Source organism: Topomyia yanbarensis, chromosome 1, assembly GCF_030247195.1.
Source record: "Topomyia yanbarensis strain Yona2022 chromosome 1, ASM3024719v1, whole genome shotgun sequence".
Classification (NCBI taxonomy): Eukaryota; Metazoa; Arthropoda; class Insecta; order Diptera; family Culicidae; genus Topomyia; species Topomyia yanbarensis.
In genome coordinates this window covers 93236358-93258070 of record NC_080670.1, presented here as the reverse complement: position 1 = coordinate 93258070, position 21713 = coordinate 93236358, and positions in this window count along the sequence as shown.

Sequence of the window (21713 nt, the reverse complement as noted above, 5' to 3'; positions counted from 1 at the left end):
ACTCGCGTTGCAGTAGCTTCCAATCATTACCGCCTATAATATTAACGTCAGCACCTGAATCTATTAAAAAGCGGATAGGAGTCGAGAATCCTATTCGACAATCGATAAGTACGTCAGTCAGCGAGATTGAGTTTATTTGCTGGAAACGAGAAGTTAATAATAGTCAAATCAAATATTTCAAAACAATTTTATTCTATTTAAATGAAATTTGGTACATAAAAGAAACCGATCAATCGATCTTCAAAACTCAATCGTTATTTACCTTTTTGTCGCATTCTTCGTCTGTCCATGTTGATCCGCTATCAAGTTTGGTCCCAATGCTGCTGGCGTTCTTTTTCCTACACGCCGGGTCAAAATGGCCGCGCATTCCACATGCGTTGCAATTGTTATTTATTGCTGGGCAAGACGGTTACATTTTGGGCAACGATAACGCCGTCCTTCTCCGTGAGACCTGCTTCCGATGCCGCTTCGATGCTTTTTTGACGCAATCCAATCACCTTCAGCTGTCTCTGATCGACGTTTCCACCGCTGCTGTTCGTTGGAAGTTATTTGCCGATTTCGCGCTATCGCGAAGGCTTGTTGTGGTTTGACTTGTGCCGTTTCCGCAGCATACGCCTCGTCCCGGGTAGCTGATTGAACTATGAAAATCGTTTCATAGCCAAATGTCCTAGCTACTTTGACTAATTCCTTATTGCGCATCCCTTTTAGCAACTGCGCTCTTACGAACCGATCTTGGTCGATGCTGGAGTAGCCACAAAGGCGAACCTTCTCCATTAACCGTGCATGAAATGCGATTGTTGGTTCATCTACTGCCTGTTTCAGGTTGGAAAATGCCTCATACTCTGCGGTTATGTCGACCATCGATCGCAAATAATTTTCGATGTTTTTAGCGAAAACATTGTAGCAGTTCGGCTTTTGCAGGCTCGGACGCAGCCTGGCGGTTCTATCTATACCCTGTAGTTTCTCTCCCATCGATAGAAACAAGATCTGCGAGCGTTTTACAGGATCATTAACATTGGAGAACGAAGCAGCGATTTCGAATCGATCTATGAATCTGTTCCATTGCTCCCACATTCTATTTGCGGGAACATCATTTGGGAAGGGCTGAATGTTTTCCCATTGAATGCTAGTTGTGTTTATCGACGAACCAACCGTCTCACTTCCGGTGTTCCAGCTGTGGTCAACATCATAGGGCGCCGTATGTGTTGCCCCGGGACACTGATAAGAACTTAATGTCTTGACTAGCTCCATTCTTCGATAGCAATCTCTACCTTCATCTTGCGCTAGTGGAAGAACGCTTGTACCGATTTCAACGTCACCTTCCTTTGCCAGTCCTTCGTCACCAATGCTGTCGAGATAAATCTCTTCATTCGCATCCGATTCTACAGAAGCATCATCGCTGTCGGTATTGTGGTCACTGTCATTCCTCTGCTCTTCATGGTGTGTACTGCTAAGTGCTTGTTCGCTGTATGAGTCATCGGTATCCTCCGAATCATATTCGGGAGCTCATTTTTAATTCTGTGAAAAAAAATGGCACAGGAACAAAAATTTCTGCTGTTAATTCCAAATGTTGCAATCCTAAATTAGAAACCAAAACTTTAGGTTTATGTTGTTGAGAGTGAAATTATCTCAATCCCCTTCTATTATAATTACTTCTGACCATTGTGGTACGTTGTTAACATGGTAGCGCGAGACATGAAAGGCTGTCAAGGTTCGCCAATGAAGGAATTGAACGCGTTATATCAGTCCGGGTTTTAAGCCACAATAAAATTGTCCTACGCGACTGTCCCAGTGCGCTTTCGAATCTGTTCTAAGCGGTCGTCCCGAACCGTAACCACAACCTCAAAGCCACTATGGAATTTGTTTTTAAGTGGCCGTCCCAGTCGACTTTCAAATCAATGCAAAGCGGTCGTCCCGAGCCGCCTTCGTTACCGTTCGCGGCCGTCTCGGCTCGCTACTAAATCAAAAAAAACTGGCTTCAAAGCCGGTGTGAAATTTTCTGTCGTCATTCTGTCCGTTCAATTCAATCCAAAGCGGTCGTCCCGATCCGCCATCATCACCATTCGTGGCCGTCTCGGCTCGCTACTAAATTAATAAAAACTGGCTTTAAAGCCGCTATGAAATTTTCTACCGTCATCTTTGTCCGTTCAATTCACTCCGAAGAGGTCGTCCCAAGCCGCCATCAGTACCAATCGCGGCCATCTTCATCTGTTCAAACTACAGCCATAACCAATACCATTCGCGGCCATCTTGGCTCCCTACGAAATTAATAAATGGCTTGACGCCATTTTGAAGTTTTCTACGTGACCACTACTAAATCAATAAAAATGTTCCTGCAAAATGTTGAAGGGCAATAAAGCTCACTATCTTCTTTTTCCCATAAAGTTTACAACACAGCTAGCACAAATTCATATTTCCGCTAAATTTACAAATTATGCATAATGCAAGTAATTTCGGTAAGCGTCAGTGGCCATATTTGTTCATGCTCCAAAAATTTCGTTCTTAATTACATCACTGATGTAGAGAATATTAACGCTACGGCCATTTCTCGTTTTTTTCACTCTCCGGTAGTATTCCGCACTATGTCGGTAATAAATTTTTTCACTGCGCTTCAAAACAAAAATTGCGTTGCGAGCCGGGTGATTCTTTTGAAGTATAATTGATGATTTCTATTGCTGGTAAATCAGCCTCCTGGCAGTATCGCCAATGTGAATCGTCCGCCATTGTAGAATCACCCGACTTGCTCAGCAATGTCCAAACAGGTCTTACCTCTGCTGCAGCCAATATACGAAAGAGCCCGATGCTCGTTGCTGCTCGACCGAGTTCGTGCTTGTCGTGAGCGTGGGGCATCAAAGGTCAGTATAAAGGGTGGGATTGAATAACGCGGTGTAATGGGCGTTACTATCAGTGTTGCCGATTTGTTCGCTTGCGTCCACACACCGTGTACAGAAAAAACCAGGCTCGGTTTTCTAAAGCCAAACCAAAACCGCTGCTGAGAATACATCAACACCATTTGAAATTCGTACACACATGTAAACGGTGCTGAATGGCTCGGTTTGGTTTTATAAACTAAGACTTGGTGGAGGTTTTTCTTTCGTTTACCGTGTGAACGAAATCCAAACCGAATACGATGTGCATCACTCGTTTACGCGTGTTGAGATTTTGGGAACAATACCAGTGTATGTACGTACCGGTTGGTTTTCTTACCCTCCTCTGATTGTAATATTCCATTAAAACAGTCAGCATCAATAAATTTTTAACTTCAATCCACTATTTTTTTTGTGCGGGGGGGGGGGGGGTTAATGGGTGTATGGTGTTTAACCCCAAAGCCTTCTCTTGGCTACGCCATTGCTTGGAGTTATTTATTTAGCTTTTTAGTTTCCGATATGTTTCAGATCGATCCGATGGTTAGAAAAATTGCAGTCAGAAGTTTCGCGCAAATAAACATTTTTGCGCTGATAAGTTATCAAGTTCCTGCTACACAACTTGGAATTGTTCGGTGATTATTTCTAGCGGTTGAAGATAGAAGAATGAAATACAAAATTCGTTTTATCGAAATAATGTTTGGCTTATTTAAATGGATTATTACTATATTGAACAATAAATAGGCGACAAAGGGTAATCCACAAACAACAAGCCATAACTTTTAAAGTATTCAAAATAGATATTCCATGTCTTCAGTAAAGTTATTCACAAAAGTAAGAGCAACAAATTTGCTAAAGACATCATTTCAATACAATAACTTCCAAGAAAATTTATGAAAATATATCACTCGTAGGGGGATTAATCAGCAAAAGCACAATACCGATAGAACGGGCGTATTACCTCCATTAAATTCTCCGAAGGTACTATTGACATAAAATTAGCTGTTTTGGTGTTAATAATAGATCAGTAAACCTCAGTAATCAGTAAACCTGTTTTTGGTCATAATTCTGCCAATGGTAAATAATAAAAAAAAATCGTCCGTATTTAATGTTAAATATCTCTTTTGATAATAGTCCGATTTCAACAATCTATAGCTTGTTCGAAAGGTATTCGTTGAAGCTGTCTAAAAATATATAATGTATTATACTATGTTGTCAATTTCGGCAGATAATTTAAAAACTGCAAAAAAACGCCATTTTTACACATTCAAACATTCATATCTTGAAAATTAAACATCAGAATCAAAAACAAATTAATAGCGTTCTGGCTGATAGGTTTTTTATTTAAAATGGGTTTGGATAAGATCGGTTCAGCCATTGCTGAGAAACACGAATGAGAGTTTGTCCGTTACATACACACACAGACACACACACAGACAGACGTTGTCCCAAATCGTCGAGCTGAGTCGATTGGCATATAAGACTCGGCCCTCCGGGCCTCGGAAAAATACTTGAAAGTTTGAGCGAGTTCTATACATTTCTTTTATAAGAAATGTAAAAATGAAGAAAATGATGTATTATACATTTCTTTTGCTTGCATTTTTACCTGCGAAAATTGCGATCAAACGCGTGGGGTACGTTTGTACCCCAGTGCAACGTTCTAGGGTGAAAAATGCAAGTGCAACGTTCTAGGGTTGCTTTTGTGAAAATGAATATGGTAACTTGTGTGAAAGAGTGGGTAAGAATCAATGGGTTAAATCGTGTGAAATACTTTACTTTTCGTTGAAAACTTTGTGGGCGCCTATTGCTAATCGAAATATCATTCAGATAAGTATAGTGTGTGGTCGTACAAACTATTATTGTTCTGTGATTTTCAGATTTCATTTCGCTGCGGCTGGCTTTATAAGCTTGCCCGCACTGGAAGACGCAGTGTTATACTGTTCTTTTGTATTGTCCCGCTTCTCCAGCTGTAGTTTAATTTGCCTATAATGAGCGGCCTGTGTGCAAAGTGCAAAGGGCATGGTGAGTCTCGCCGAAGGCCTTGTTGTATGTCTTTTTGCGGTGATAAATATAATCAACAATGTTCCGGGTTAACAAAGGCCATGGTAAATTGGGTGGCTGATAATGCAAGTCTTTGCTACAAGTGTGCGAAATGTTTATCAGACCAGTCTTCTGGTGTGCAGGATGTCAGTTCTATGTCCATTGAGTTGAATAAGAAGATGGAACAATTCGCTTCCATTTCTGAGTCTCTCACTGATGCCCGAAAAAACATCGATGTACAGATAAACATCGCAGTAGAAAACTGAATAGAAAAACTGATCAGGTCTTTCAACAACTCTCTCGAGAGTAAATTGGCTAGTTTGGAAAACAGTGTTGCCAAAAAGTTGGAAGATTTGAAAAGTTGTTGTCATGAAAATGTTAATCGTGAAATTGAATTAGTTGGAATGAACAGAAAGAGGAATTTTAGTAATAGGAAGGTTCATTCTGAATCTGACGGGAATCCCAGTAGAAAACGAAAATTTTGACGAATAAAGAAGATGAACCGATGTTAATTGAAATAGACGATGATGGAAATAATGACGAGGTTTTTGATAAAAATAGTATAATTACTTACGCGAATGTTCTGTCGAGAGCTACTGGGACGAATAAAATTAGAACTAGAAGTCAAACGAAACGTAAGGCTCGCCCGGTCATCAGGGCCGGCGGAAAGCATGGGTAGTATGGGTAGTACTACCCATACCGAAAATAACCGAGTGGGTAATTACCCACTCGAAATTTTGAACCATTTCAAAAAATTTAGATGCGCAACGCATGTATCTCGCACTACACACGTTTGAAAACATCGATGTACGACAATTCCATTTGCATAAACGAACGTGATTTAATGTGAATCTAATGTAAGCGTGTGCATTGCGAAAAGGGAAAATCGTTACTAATGGACCCCTCACCCTATGCTTTCTACCCACTCGGGCGTAAAGTTTTTCGCCGCCCCTGCCGGTCATTGTGATTAAACCAGTCGAGCCGTTGTAATCGAGTGTCGACACGAGGAAGGAATTAAAAAGTAAATTAGATCCAAAGGTGCACAAAACTAGCAACTTTAAAAATGGTAAAGATGGCTCGATTATTGTGGAGTGTGCAACTCGGGATAATATTGAATCGGTGAAAGAAAACATTGTAAGAAATCTGGGTGAAAAGTATAATGCTGTTATACCGATACCCGGTAAACCGTAGTTGAAAAAAATGGGGATGAGTGATCGATACTCTGATGAAGTCTTCATTGACTTATTGAAGAGTCAGAATGAGGGTATTCCGTTTGAATATGCTAAAGTTGTTGCCAATTTCCAAAATCCACGCTTCAAATATAACAAATACAATGTTATAATTGAAGTTGATAAGGACACTTATAGCGGCCTGATGTCAGCCCGTGCGGTAAACATTGGTTGGGATAGGTGTTCTGTTTTAGAGGCCTTTAACGTGCTGCGCTGCTTCAACTGTGGAAAATATGGTCATAAGAGCACGGGATGCGTGAATAAAGAAACATGCTCCAGATGTAATGGATTACATAGAACATCCGAATGCTCGTCAACTGATTTTAAATGCGTGAATTGTATTAAAAAGAATAATGAACGTAAAATGAATTTGGACGTAAATCATGCGGCAACGTTTTTAATCCACCTAACAGTGTGATGAGACATTTCTTATAACTCTTATCACTCTCTTCAGATATTATATCGTTTGAGAACATTTAGAACTTGATGCTTCGCGATGTTTTTGATAACACATACTACATGGGATAGTGGCAGGAGAATCGCTCAAATCAGCATAGGAAAACATCAGTGCTAGAAATCTCAAACCAAATCAATGGGAAAGCGAAAAAATGGCCCATAAAATAGACATACCATAGAATTATTGTTAATGCTCTGTTAATAAAATATCTATATTGTGGTGGGAAAACTGAATTTTCCTAAAGGGGTTATATATTGTACTAAGCCAAAAAAATCGAATTTTTTTTTGAATCGATTTGAAGTTTATACTTTACTCAAATTTCCAACGCGACTGAGAACTAAGAAATCAACGCTTTTTCTTGAAAAGGGCGATACTAGCGATTCAAAGAAACTCAACAGTGAATATTTCCAGACTTGGTTTTATTTCCTATTTAAGAACTATTGTGTATTTTTACATCCTAGATTGCATGATTCAGTGATCGAAACCCAAAACTTCATAAAGTGTTTGAAATTATTAAATTAAAATTTGTTTTTGATATTGTAATTGACAAAATGATAGTATTACCCCTTTGGCGATTGTTTACTTTTTCGGTCCCACCTATCAGCATTGAAGTATCGCCCTTACGTTTTTTTACAATAACTACCGTTCTACACTACCGATTTCGTCCGTGTTTTTTCAATAGCGATCATTGTTACTATTTACAGCTGGTATCAGCTTGATAATCCTAAAAAAATACGAAAATAACAGTTTCGCCTCTAAACTGCTAGCAAAAAAAGTATCGCCCTGTTTGTTTGCATGGAGCGTGGAGGGCAAAACTTTAAATAAACAAACAAAATACAGTTTCGCCCGTTGTACTTTTTGCTGTAGTTTAAGAAAGCAATATCGTAGAATCAAAACTTTTAGGTTAATTTGTTGCGTTTCAAAGCCCTCATTCGCATGTATGAAAAAGCCTTATGTTTACATTCTTAAGTATCGCCCTTTTCACAAAAAAGCGTTGAAATGAAATCGCAGCTCCTGATATCACGCTATCTCTGAAGTGCATGCGTGCATAGTTCCAAATTTTACTTCGACATCGACTTTTTCTAAAGGTGACTTCCCAGTAGTATCCTTGATTTGAATTATTATCGCTAATCCTAATGACAAAGAACAAATAAAAACCTCTCGAAAACGAACCGTTTGGGAAAATCATCATTATTACTGGAATTTTCATTTTCACGAATCTTTTCGATAACCTTCCGTCACTTGCGTTAATGCACTGGGTACACAGTGCTCAGAAAATCTAGCGAAATCGTCTTACCAGCGGATCTAATTCAGAGCTATCTGCGCGGCGAGTTAAATCTGTAAATAATACTAAAAATTAATTTCTATTCTATAATTTTCAGTTCAGCAATTCGAGAGATCGTGCTTACCGCAAGCCATGAAAAATACCTTGTGAAGCGATGGGCACTATTTATTAAAAAATCACGGTTAAATAAAAAATTAAACTATTAAAAAATTTCAAATAGTTTATAATTTTCACAAACTTATTAGGAAAAATTGTTTAATAAGCTTTCGTAATATTGTGTAGGAAAAAAGCTGAAAATTTCAGTATTTCCTCTACCTGCAATGTATAAACCCTTAATTATACCAATTAATTAGTATACGAATTGGAGTAGGTTCGCCAAATTTTGGAAGAAGTTTTGGAAATTGTTGTAGTTCGATGCAATAAAAAATCTATAAAAATGAAATGTACCTATTAATATGAAACACAGTGAATAATACATACAATAAAGACCCATTTTTATCAGTCTCATGGCGTATTTTAGGCTGACAAAATGGGGACATTGACTAAATCGGGCATTTTTTTTCTTCTTTATAATAAACTGAAGCTGTTAAAATATTCTTCCCGTCCCTTGATGTAGTCCGATAACTATTTCTGATTATGATAATTTTTCATTTTTGCATATTTCCATCTTCATGATAAGGAAAACATGTTCAAGAAAGGATTTACTCGAACTCAGTCTTGTTCGTCTGCTATGTTCATATTTGGCTGATAAAATCGGGGTTTCAATGTATTATAATAGATATTCAGCATTCGAAGAAGTTTCTTGTGAACGAGGTTAGAACGACTTTGTTTCTACTTACTTGAAGTCAGCGGCGTAGCCAGAAATTCAGTTTGGTGGAGGTTTGGTGAAAATCGATCTTACTGTCCAAAATGCATTATTGCATGCAAATTATGCAGAATTAATTTTTCAGAAAATAGTAACAGAGTTCGTGTCTTTAGCGAATTTGTTGAGACTTTATTGTAGTCATGAATATTAACCTGAGAAAATTCACCATAAATACTTCTTGGACAATATACCGTCAAAATTATTTTATCAAATGATGCGCTGTTTAACGTTTGTAAAACTCATCGAAGATACTAAACCTCCGAAATTGGCGGTTTCAAAACGATGCTATCTTGACCTTAAATTACTGTTTTTAAACATTTGACCTATACATATAATTGGTCATACAACAAAAATCAAATGCTCATCAAAATCGATCAGAACCTGGTAGAATCGAATGGAAATCGTCATTTTTCATAAATTTCTCTCTACATTCGGAAAGTGTTATCCTCGTTATTAATCATATTACGGTTTCGTCTCAACTCGACGCATTCCCAAAATAAAAATAATCCACCTAGTGGTGCTATTGTGCTTTCCTCATTTGTCCAGACTACGATTCTATGGCTGGTTATGTTCAATACAGTGGTAGAAATTAATATTACATGTTCAGTACGATTTGCACATACATACATACAATGGATCGACAGCCACGATCTTGAGATACTATGTGATACTGAAACATCGCTTGAAACCAGCGGCGGATCATGGAGAAAGATCCGGGAGGTCCAGGTCCTGCCGAAAATTTTCAACTTGTTAAGAAATTTTAAACTAGTTTTAATTTTAAAGTTGCAACCCCTCACTGCTTACTCCCTCCGGGCCGGTATGATTGACGATTTTTAGAGTGATTGCATAACCGTTCTATATGAGAAAGGCAAAAATGTACCAAAGTCCAAAGAAGTCAATTTTTGCCAAACATCTCAATGTTTCATGCATTTTAAAGTCATTTGGCATCAAAAATACAAATTTGATTTCATTTTTCATTTTTTCATTTCAGTTTATATGGGAATTTGCTGTGTGATTGCACTCTTCAACTCGTAACTCCGGAACCGGAAGTCCAATCAATAAAAAATTCAATAGCGATGGGAAGGTTGTACCTTTCATTTGAGACTAACTTTGTGCAAATCGGTCCAGCCATCTCTGAGAAACAGAGGTCACATTTTTTCCACATACACACATACATACACACAGACATTTTCCGATCTCGACGAACTCAGTCGATGGGCATATGACACTCGGCTCTCCGGGTCGGGATTAGATTGACGAATTTTAGAGTGAATGAGAAAGGCAAAAACATTTTTAGCAAATGTTGAAAGTTATGCATTTTTTTTTTGGTGAGCAGTTCTATGTTTCATAGACATTAAATCAATTTTAACTTCGCTTCCTATTAAATAAAGACCCTTATTACAGTACATTTCTACAAAAACGAACTCAATTTGAACTGTCTAAAAACATATAAATTGTTAATCTATGTTGTCAATTTCGGCAGATAATTCAAAAAAACTGCAAAAAAGACGCCATTTTTACGCATTCAAACATTCATATCTTGGAAACTAAACATCAGAATCAAAAACAAATTAATAGCGTTCATACTGTTTTTTAGTTCTTTCATTTAAAATTGGTTTGGATAAGATCGGTTCAGCCATTGCTGAAAAACACGAATGAGAATTTGTCCGTTACATACACACACAGACATTGTCCAAAATCGTCGAGCTGAGTCGGTTGGTATATAAGACTCGGCCCTCCGGGCCTCGGAAAAAATCTTGAAAGTTTGAGCGAATTCTATACATTTCTTTTATAAGAAATGTTAAAAAGTAACGTTTTGTCAAGTGAATAGCAACTAACAAACGAGAGGTTGTCTAAAACATTGTATTTAAATATAGCTGGGTTATCTACAAACTTTGTCGCAATGCGACATCTTGTAGAAAACAAACGTCCATTGTTGGTTTTAATATCAGAAACACATATTGTTGATGCTGATGCATTCGATCAGTATAGCATTCCGGGTTATAAAGTTGCTTTTTGCCTATCTCATTCCATACATACCGGTGGAGTTGCTATTTATGCCAAAGAATCGATTAAATTCAACGTTCGGTTAAACGAAGCAGTTGATAATAATTGGTTCTTGGGTATATCAGTTGAAAGAGGCATGCAGATGGGAAATTTTGCAGTAGTATACCATTCTCCTAGTTCAAGCGATCGACGGTTTTTAGAAATTTTAGAAAACTGGTGGGATAATTTCGTTGACTTAAGTAAACTTAATGTAAGTTCGGACGATTTCAATATTGATTGGCTCAACGATCAAAATTCGAATCAGTTGAAGCAGTTGGCAGAGTTTTTCAATTTCAAGCAAACGGTTAGTGAGTTTACAAGAATTTCCAGACACAGTAGAACATTGATAGATCACATGTATTCCAATTTTGACGGGGTTCATTCGTATGTAGAGGCCGATTGTAAAAATTCAGACCATGAAACAATTTCAATTTTACTGGAGAATGAACCTAACCGTGAAGAGGATAAAGTTAAAATCAAGTGCTGGAAAAGACATTCGAAACAAGCTATGTCTCAACAGGTTTTGAGAAGCATGGATTTTACGGAATTGAATGGAAATTTGGATAACAAGGCAGCTGTTCTAACGTGTTAATAGAGTGTACAAATAGTTTAGGTTTCTCAAAAGTTTGTTAATTCAAATAACTCGAACAGCTGGTACTCTTTAGATCTTTTGCGCCTTAAACGTAAAAGGGATGAAAAGTACAAGAAATTTTGCAGAACTAATAGTGAACGTCTTTGGAATGGGTACACGCACGCGCGAAATATTTATTCACGGGCCTTGAAGAAGACCAAATGTGAATATATTCAAAGCAAGATCGATCAACATCAAAACAACAGCAAAGAGTTATGGAAAATCCTAAAGAATTTAATGAAACCTAAACGAAGTTCCTCGCAGTCCATAACTTTTAACGGGGTAGAAGAACAATCTGAACAAAGAAAGCTGTAATATTGAACAGTTATTTCGTTAACAGTGTCCAACTGATCAATCAAAGTATTGAGCTGGTCAGTGAACCTGTGGAAATAACACAGCCGATTAATATTAACTGTAGATTTTACGGATTTCACTCAATCACTTTTGAACAGTTGAAGGATATTTGTTTTTCTTTGGGAAAATCGGCTGGTATCGATAATGTCAACGCAAAAGTGATAGAGGATTGCTTTCATGTCATCGGACACGATCTGCTGGACCTTGTAAATGAATCGCTACAAACTGGGCACGTGCCGACAGTTTGGAAGGAATCACTTGTGATTCCTATTCCCAAAGTTACTGGGACGGATAAAGCCGAAGAGTACCGCCCCATTAACATGTTGCACACATAAGAGAAAATTTTAGAACTTGTTGTTAAGAGCCAGATGAGTTATTTGAATAATAATAATTTGCTAATTCCGGAGCAATCGGGATACCGAGAGGGACACTCTTGCGAAACCGCTTTGAATCTAGTGTTAGCAAAATGGAAAGAGAAAATCGAGGTTAAAGAGACTATTTTTGCTGTATTTTTGGATCTGAAACGCTCTTTTGAGACAATTTCGAGACCTTTACTTTTGAAAACTTTAGAGCGATTTGGTATCGGAGGGCTAGCACATAAGTGGTTTGAAAACTATTTATGTGATAGAACTCAGAAAACTAGTTTCAACGATTTTGTATCTTGTCCTCTCGGCAATCCTCTTGGAGTGCCGCAAGGTAGTGTCTTAGGTCCTATTTTATTTATTATGTATATAAATGACATGAGGCGAGTTTTACGATTTCGTGACTTAAATTTGTTTGCTGACGACACTTTCTGTTCATTTCAGCTAAGGATATAGATGAAGCCGTGGCGCATTTGAACGAAGATTTGCATTCCCTTGCTCGTTGGTTAAAATTTAAACAATTAAAGTTGAATGTTGCTAAAACTAAATACATGATTATCTCTTCGGCTAATACTAGGCCTGACGTTAACGTTGAAATAAATAGTGAGACTATTGATCGCGTTAGTGAATTAAAATATCTTGGAATAATCATTGATGACAAGTTAACGTTTAAGTCTCATATCGACAATGTCATCAAAAAGATTGCTAAAAAGTATGGTATATTGTGTCGTCTGAAAAATGATTTAACAATTAGTAGTAAAATTTTATTATATAAATCTATTGTTTCACCACATATTGACTTCTGCCCATCCATTTTGTTTCTTGCCAATCAAACACAAATATTGAGGTTACAGCGATTGCAAAATAGAATCATTCGATTAATTTTAAAATGTAACAGATACACTTCCTCTAGTTTCATGCTAAGCGCATTACAATGGCTCTCTGTGAAGCAAAGAATTTATTACTTAACAATGGTTTCATTTTTAAAATTATTAATGGAATGCTGCCTTGATATTTGTGTTATCGAATTGAAAGAGGAAGTGATGTGCATAGGTACAACACTAGAAACGCGTCGGATGCAAGAACACCACACTTTTTATTTAGTAGATCACAGGACACTTTGTTGTACAAAGGAATAAGTTTTTTCAATTCGATGCCTAGACATATTAAACGTGCAGCAACATTGGCGGAGTTCAAAACACTATATATTTCACACGTAAAATCTGCTTTGTAGACAGATTTTTTGGATTTTTATATTTTGGAGTTATTTGAATAACTATGTAATATCACGAAGATTGTATTTTTTTTCACTTCTAATATTTGCATGTAGTCACACTAAGTTATTATATTCGCTATGATGATGATGGATTTTTTGTTACTTGTTTAATAAAGTTATTAAAAATAATGAGATGTCTACAAAAGTCTCAGCCACGCGCGCGCTAAGCAGATAGAGACTAACTTGAAATCGAACATGGTGACCAGCACTAAAAGCTCATCGGGTTGAATCAAAGCTTTTAGACTTTTGTTGTGATCAGGGTCTGATTTGATGATGGAGTTGTGTTGACTTTGCTCGAAAATAGAGTTAATCTCGGTTATTGCTGCGATAGTGGTAATAACGGAGTTAGCTCGTTGAGTATGGGGCTTGATGACTCCTTCTGATAACTAACTAGATATAGGGTTCAATTCCTGATCAATCAAGGATGTTCACGGATAGGAATATCCCTATTGCCTTGGGTTAATGGTAGAAAACTTTCAATAAAGGAGTCTGATGTGGATGATATAACTCGACCGGACTCTGCACTGCCACTAGGCTAGTCACTTCTCACCTTAGCAGGTGGTAGTACCGATGTCTTGGTCAGACGGGAGGAGTCTTACAGAGAATTATCGGAAATGGAAGCTATTGGGCTCAATTCCCGATTCTATCAAGTATCTTCCCGGAATGGAAATTTTCTTGATGGACCCTGGTTGTTGGCGAAATATTCGAAATGTATCTGCTTACGTTCTTTTAAAGGAAAGGCTATGTGTGCAAATTGAACCAGTCCGTTTCTTTTTGTTAACTGGTTTTGTTATGGATCAAAATATTAATTATCTTTTAGATAAATCGTTCAGCTCACACCTTTGTAGGGGTATGAGGTGGGACCATCATCATATAAAAGGGTTAACATTCAAATTTCTTGTTTGCATTTTTGGACCTAACATCGCTTTCATACGCTAATCAGATGAATTCGAAACATTATTTCTTGGCAGATACATTTCCAATGTCAGTTCAGTTTGAAGCAAAACACATCGTGTCTTATAGATTGAGCATTCTTTAGTTTCAGATCTATGAAAAGAGAAGAGCAAAAAAATACAATAAAAAGAAATGAACAACAAATACTTCTTTCATTATTTTGTCAGCATTGTGTGAATTAGAATGGTTGATGCTTTACCTTACTCAATCTCCTAAAATATCATCGTTCGCCCATATACGACATTTGACAACTATAGTCTCGATGTTAAATTGTCCACATTGAACAAGTGAACACCGGACCATTGAAAATACCCAATAAATGGGAAATTTTGCGCTTTGTTTACGAAAGCCACCTAAACTCATAACGAGGCCGTGTGGTGTCCGGCGGGCCAAAATCTTTTTACACTATTTCAAGGAAAAGGGCTACTGGGAACCTGCTCCCATGTCGTAAGAGTCGACTAACAACATGCTAGGAGTTCCTAGATATTCCATACCGAAGACTTAACCTAAACGGACCTTAAGGGTTTGCATCATTATGTATTGAGTGAATCACTGACATATAGTCACATTTTCTGATTCGCTATTCCCGACTGTTTTAGGTTTCTTCTGGCGGTTGTGCCGTAAAGGATGAAGCCTAATTCTACACTAAGTAACAGCAGGCTCTTCCACGCCAAGGTATAAATTTCAAAGCTTTGCTTTAAAAACCGTATTTAGAAAACGAAACTTTCATGTAGGAAATTTATTGAATTGGCCTAAGATGAAGCTGTCGAATCGCACAAAAAGCTTTTTGTGTTGCAAGCGAACTGTACATGTGTCAAAATAAGCCAGTCTATTTATCAAATCTGGAACCAACTACCCACAAATCTACGAATACATCCAAATAAGACTTCTTGAGGTCTCATGAATGTCTGACACTAGCTTTGTACTACTTTTGCTTTCCTAAACAGTGGTAAATATTTCAACACTCCAGAACTTCACTCTGCCAGAAAAATGTAAAGCCATCAGAAGCTAAAACTTTGTAAAATCGCACTCCTGGTCTTTTCTTCAAAATTATCCATATTTCTACTGGAGGTTGCACACGTGAAAACTTTGATCTAAAATAAAAGGATAAAGCGCGTGAGTACTTAGCTAAATCACAATATCTACCAAGATATATTCTGATTCATTTCCCTATCTATCCTCGGTCATAATAGTAACAAGTGTTGAACTAACATTCCTTCCCATTCCAGAAATTACCTGCATGGGCATTAGACTGGTTCAATTTTTGACTTTTAGCTCCACCAGGCCCTACTGATTTCTTTTATGGCCCTTAGTAATTGTGCAAATTTTGGTACCGATCGGTTGTGTCTACGGACCCTCCAAAAATTTCCTAAATTTCAAATAATAAAATCCACTTGTGTTGAAGTCATGCTGCTTTTTCAGTTAATAACTTTTCTCAGTGAATTTTCACAAACTTACAATGTTCCACGAATGTGTTCAATAGAAAAATACCTTTAGACATGTACAGTATTCTCATGAATTGATTAATGAGGTGATTTTTTATGAATTTATTTTCAATTTTAACCGATTTTCCATACTAATTTGTATATAAACTTTGATATTTTTGGAGGGTCCGTAGACACAACCGATCGGTACCAAAATTTGCACAATTGCTAAGGGCTATAAAAGGAATCAATAGAGCCTGGTGGAGCTAAAAGTCAAAAATTGAACCAGTCTAACGGGCATGGTAGATCATACAATAATCTTAGTCTCTTTAGGTTGCATGTTGAGTATGATGTACTGCTCCCAAGTATCATACAATTGGGTCAATATGCAATTTCAACAGGCTTTGGTTAATCACGGGAAACTCACGGGAGGTCAACTAAACTCATCACGGAACACAAATATTTTTTTTACTAGTCAAACCAACGTTCATGTGGTGGACAGTATACGCGCCATACTTAAGCATTCCCTCTTGGCTAAAGTACTCTTCATTTTCAAACAACGTCATGCAACTATCAAGGTCAGAGAGAGAGAGAGAGAAACGACTGACAATATTTCTTGAGAGTTTTTTCAACACGTCATATCTGCAATGAGTTACTCTCTTTGTTTACTTTCTCTTTCGATTTTTACGGCGTCACTATAACACTTTTCACATATTTTACAGTACAGATCGAAAGACGGTGGTTTCAACTAGCATATTATGCAAAGAGCTGTGGGATAAATGTTAAAGTGACCGAATTATTAACAGAAGAGAAAGTAAACAAAGAGAGTCAGTCGACTTACAACCACCATAGACACTGGTCACGAAACTCTGCTGCTGTCTGATCCAGCGCAAAACGAACCACAATACAGTACTTCTTTTCTTGTGTGCATTGTCTTAAGAACAAAGGAAACAGTTCGATCTACTTTTTTCCTCTGCCAAGTTAGAGCAACAAAGAGCAAAGTGAACGACAGTTAGTGTATCTAGAACAAAGGAAACATTGTATCATGAGTGAATTTGATGAAAGAGCATTACTTCGACCCAACACAGCGGTTGTTGACTTAAGATTTTGTTCTACGCGACCGAGTCTTCGTGAGGTGGAACATTTTCTGAAGGTGAACATGAAGCTTAGGCTTAAGGATGTCATATATCTTCAGTATCATCACTTGCGCAGTGCGGTATTGATATCATTCAACACGCTAGACCAAGCAAAACGATTCACTTTACAGAACAACCTAAAACACGTGTTTGAAAGTGTGAAGATGCCAGTATATATAGAAAACAATTATATAGATGTAAGGCTACATGATTTGTCACCGCGTACGCCCCATGAATCAATTACAAAATACATGTCGCAATTCGGAGAAGTGGAATCAGTCACACCTGATACTTGGAGAAACTTTTTCCCGGGTATTCCCAACGGTGTTCTTGTGGTGAGGATGCGGGTCGTAAGACCTATTCCCTCCCACTTGACTATACAATTCAAATATAAAGAAACTAACATCAAACAAATCACGCTATGTACCCACGAAGGGCAGACTCCTACGTGCAAGTACTGCAACCAGACGGTACATCATGGAACACCTTGTGTGGAAAATGTTGAGGAGAATGCATCACAACAAATTGCCCATACATCTTCGGCAAACCAATCCGAAACACAGTCTTCAATAACATCACCAGAACCACAAACGGTTGCCAATTTTGTGGCAGCTGTTCAAGCCATAATAACAACTGTAAAATCAGCATACAATGCTTCAGAATCAACTGCTAGCACCATCGGCGAGGAAGCAAATAACAACGACAACGGCTTTACGCTCGTGACCCGTAAGGGCCATAGGAAAGGAGATGTTTCTCGTGAACATCAAGGCACCACAAACGATTATGACATAGACGGCAACGATGAAAACGCAATGGACCCACAAGATATTTCCCCGCCGCGAAAGAAAGTCTCCCCGCGCAATAAAAAGTTGCGTGGACGAGATCCAAAGGACGCTTAATAACTTTTGTTTTTATACATTTTTATATTGTAATTATTTAAGAGACCCACGGCTCCGTTAAGCTACCGCAATGAGCCGTGTCAAATAAACGAATTTGAAAAAAAAAAAAAATAAACAAAGAGAGTAACTCATTGCAGATATTACGTTTTGAAAAAACGCTCAAGATTTCTTTATTTCTAAACTTCAAATGTCCTTTTATCTTTTGTCGTGACTAACGACTTACCTTTCAATATAGGGGCCCCTTTTCAAAATTTCGGAAGAAAAATGATGTAAGATTTTGAACGCTCATATCTTTTGTTGTACTGAATGGATTTATTCAATTTCTTCGGCATTTTGTCGAAAATATTTGTACCAATGTTGTATTAAATTTTGAAATATGTAGGACATTCATTATCAACGGAAAAATAGTGTTTTGAAAAATCTTTCGAAAACGACTCGGAAAAGTGAAAATTTTCAGCCCATCCCGCACAGAGTCGTCAAAATGGTGCAGCAAATGAACAATAAAATAACGAAAAGTTTATATATAGGTCCACTACATAATTGTTCCTATGATTATTCGTATTGGGTTGCTTGACGAGAGCAGTTGGTGGGGGAAAGCCGGCATATTAGTTTTGGTTATGCCATTAGAAGCCGGACGGAAAGGAAAGGCCCATGCACGCCACGACAACGAGCGAGAAAGCGATAGTAGTGCATATTAGTGAAAACGTTACGTACATTTTGAACCTTAATAACTTTTCTTCTACTAAACGGATTGCCAATCTTGTTTCATAAATCGGAAGGAAAACGTTCAACGCTTGCTACCGATACGTTGTTTGCTATATAAAATTTGTTTAAATAGTTCAAAAACTACTTTAAATGAGAATCAACATTAATGATAAAACCTATAAATAGGGGTGTCGCAGCTTTTCTCAAAGCGTGTGTAAGACACAGTACATAACAGACGTGCGTGGTCGTGAGAAGCTGCATCGGACCACCAATCAAATCGGCTACCACCGGAGAGAAGAAAAACGTTGGTGGCGGTGTGAAGGCCAAAAAGCCAAAGGCTAAGAAACGCAGTCACTGAAAAGGCGGTAGTAACTTCCACTAAAATTGCCACCAAAATATCGAAGGCTGCAAAGCGTACTCATTTGGTGTGAGCTGCGAAAGGGGAAAGATGTATGTACGCAGTAAAAACAATCGTCGGCAAGGTTTGAATTGTTTCAAAAGATTCTCGTCTTGTATCAACATAGTTATCTACAAACCGTTCTTATTAGGACGAATGCAAAATGGAAAAAGAATTTAATTAGAAAGTTTCTTTTATTAACTAGTACTAAGTTTGCACTTGTTAATTCTGTACTTTTACCAGTGAATCATAATAAAATGTTTTTCTAATCTACAAACTCGAAGGTTTTTGCAAATCCTTTCAAGAAAATCAGTGAATGTCGCAACTCTGCCACTAAGCGAAAGCTACACCAAAACGAATGATGAAAATATGGGTTGGTAATGTATATGACAACAGGGGTGTCGTGACCACACTTCGAAGTTATTTCAAATCTTGCAAAGCATAAATTGACATAATTTCAATGATTGTTCCTTTATGAATGAAATGACAAATTTTCAGGTCAACGCGGCAATAACTTTGCAATTTATAGAACAATTTTATATTTTTAGTTATCATATATTAACTGTCATCTGATCCAAACAACTTAACCCTCTGCTGCCAACCCCGTGGTTTTGCAGGGTTAAGGAGAATCATTATAAAATGTCCAATACATGATTATATGTTGTTACCTCCACTAAAACCACTTCAGAACACTCCCACCTGTCATACATGTACATTGTCTGCTTGTTGAAATCATTATATGAAATTATTGACCTGTATTCAACGCGGAGAAATCGGTAATAAAATTGTTTTGCTGAATATACTAACGAACGGGATTCCCAGGAAAATTTCGCTGAGCCCGTTTAATCGAACTTAAGGCGAAAGGTTACAGGATCGGCTGCAGCGCTTTCTCGAATTTCTGAAACTTTTACGTAAAAGATATCAACAATCCCTCTCGTGTAAAGTTGCGCAAGGAATTAAGCTATTTTTTGGTATAACTAAAAATTTAAAATTTTGACGATTACTCACGGCTAGCATTTTCTAGTTCGAACCAAAATATCTCCGATATTTTATTCAAAAGTACCCCATACTATTGCATAGGATTGTAGCTTGCTTTGTGTAGAATTACATAGCTACGATGCTTCGTTTTTGAGTTATTCATATTTTAGTAAAGTTGATGAAATACCCATATTTGCAGCCGCATTTCTACCAAATGCCGTATGTCCATTCTAACTTCAGTGAAAATGAATACAAAGCGCACGCGCATGCAAGATGTCGGTTTTGTGCCAGACCGGACTAAGCGATATTACATTGATACAGAGAAAAACGTGTACAAAGATTGAATCTTTGCATTCTTTACGGTATTATCCGCAATGGATTCATTTCATAATTCATGCTAATGATAATATTTTTCAAATCTGGCGCAAATGAAATGTAGCTGAAGAAGAAATTTTTGATTCAATCCTATCATTTTCTCTTCTTTTGAGATTTTGCTACTTAGTCCGGTCTGACTTTACACCGATCATATAGCACAATGGTGAAACAGGTAAGAAATCACAAATGTCGGTTAGCCGCATGCTACCGCATGGTTGCAGCCACGTGTTTCCCCATTGATGATTTCTATAGTCTGACTGTTGGTTTGAATATTTCATTCTTTCCGATATGTTATTATAGTTACTAAACTGCCTGGGCGTTCAATAATAAGGGATGCCGTTGAGGTGGAGCTTCCATACTGCTTTGTCAGTAGCTTTTCGCAAGTTCTTGAGAGGTGAAAATTTGGTTACCCTCCCACTAATGAAGAATAAATAGACGATAAACTGCTTGCCGGGGAAATAAACGCACAATTCAAATGTTTATATTTACCAGGCTGCTGATGTCAGCTTGTGAGAATTATAGGTGATTTTCCGTAAATGTTTGGGAGCAAAATTCATCATTCTATGTTTGAATGAAGAACTTTTCTCCCAAACCTTTACACAAAATCACATTTTGGAGAGCATACTTCAGCATAGTATGCATATGTATCATTAGTCGATTGTTCGATCTAGTAAAAGCTTCTGCTAAATCGAGAGAGATTTTGAAAATGGCTGTAGTTTTTAAATGTCCGTGTTTGTTTTTGCAGATATACGTTTCCCTACGTTCTTATTGCTGGCTTGAACCTTTCGAATAGAAATTCGTTCAGTTTACTCTTCATATAAAATAATGAGGGAGTAGTACACATGTCCCGTCTATAACAAAGGTGATAAGCTGGATTGTTGCAAGTACCAGTCAATCACATTGCTGAATGCCACCTACAAAGTGTTCACCGCTGCCCATAGAGAAACATGGGGAATTCAGAGCAGGTTTTACTGGGGCATGCATCACAACAAACGAAATATTTTCGATTCGACTAGTCTTTCAAAAATGTTGCAATTACAACGTGCCACCTGTTTATAGATTTGAAAGCCGCATATGATACAATCGATTGAGATCACCTATGGGATCTAATACACGAATATGGGTTTCTAGCTAAACCGACATATTTGATCAAATCGACTACGGATCGAGTGATGTGTTACGTCCGAGTATCGGGGACACTATCAAGTTCTTTTGATACTCAGGAAGGACTATCTAATGTTTAATATCTTCGGGAAAAAATGCGGTAATAAATGGTAATAAATATGTACACGAGAGCAAGAGGTTCGAAGGATGAAACATTACACCTTATGCTCATATACTCGGTTCTAAACCAAGAGACGTGATATAGGATCATGTCAATCATCATTTCAACACTCTAATAACCAGACCTCGAAAGCGAAATTTCCATCTCGTTA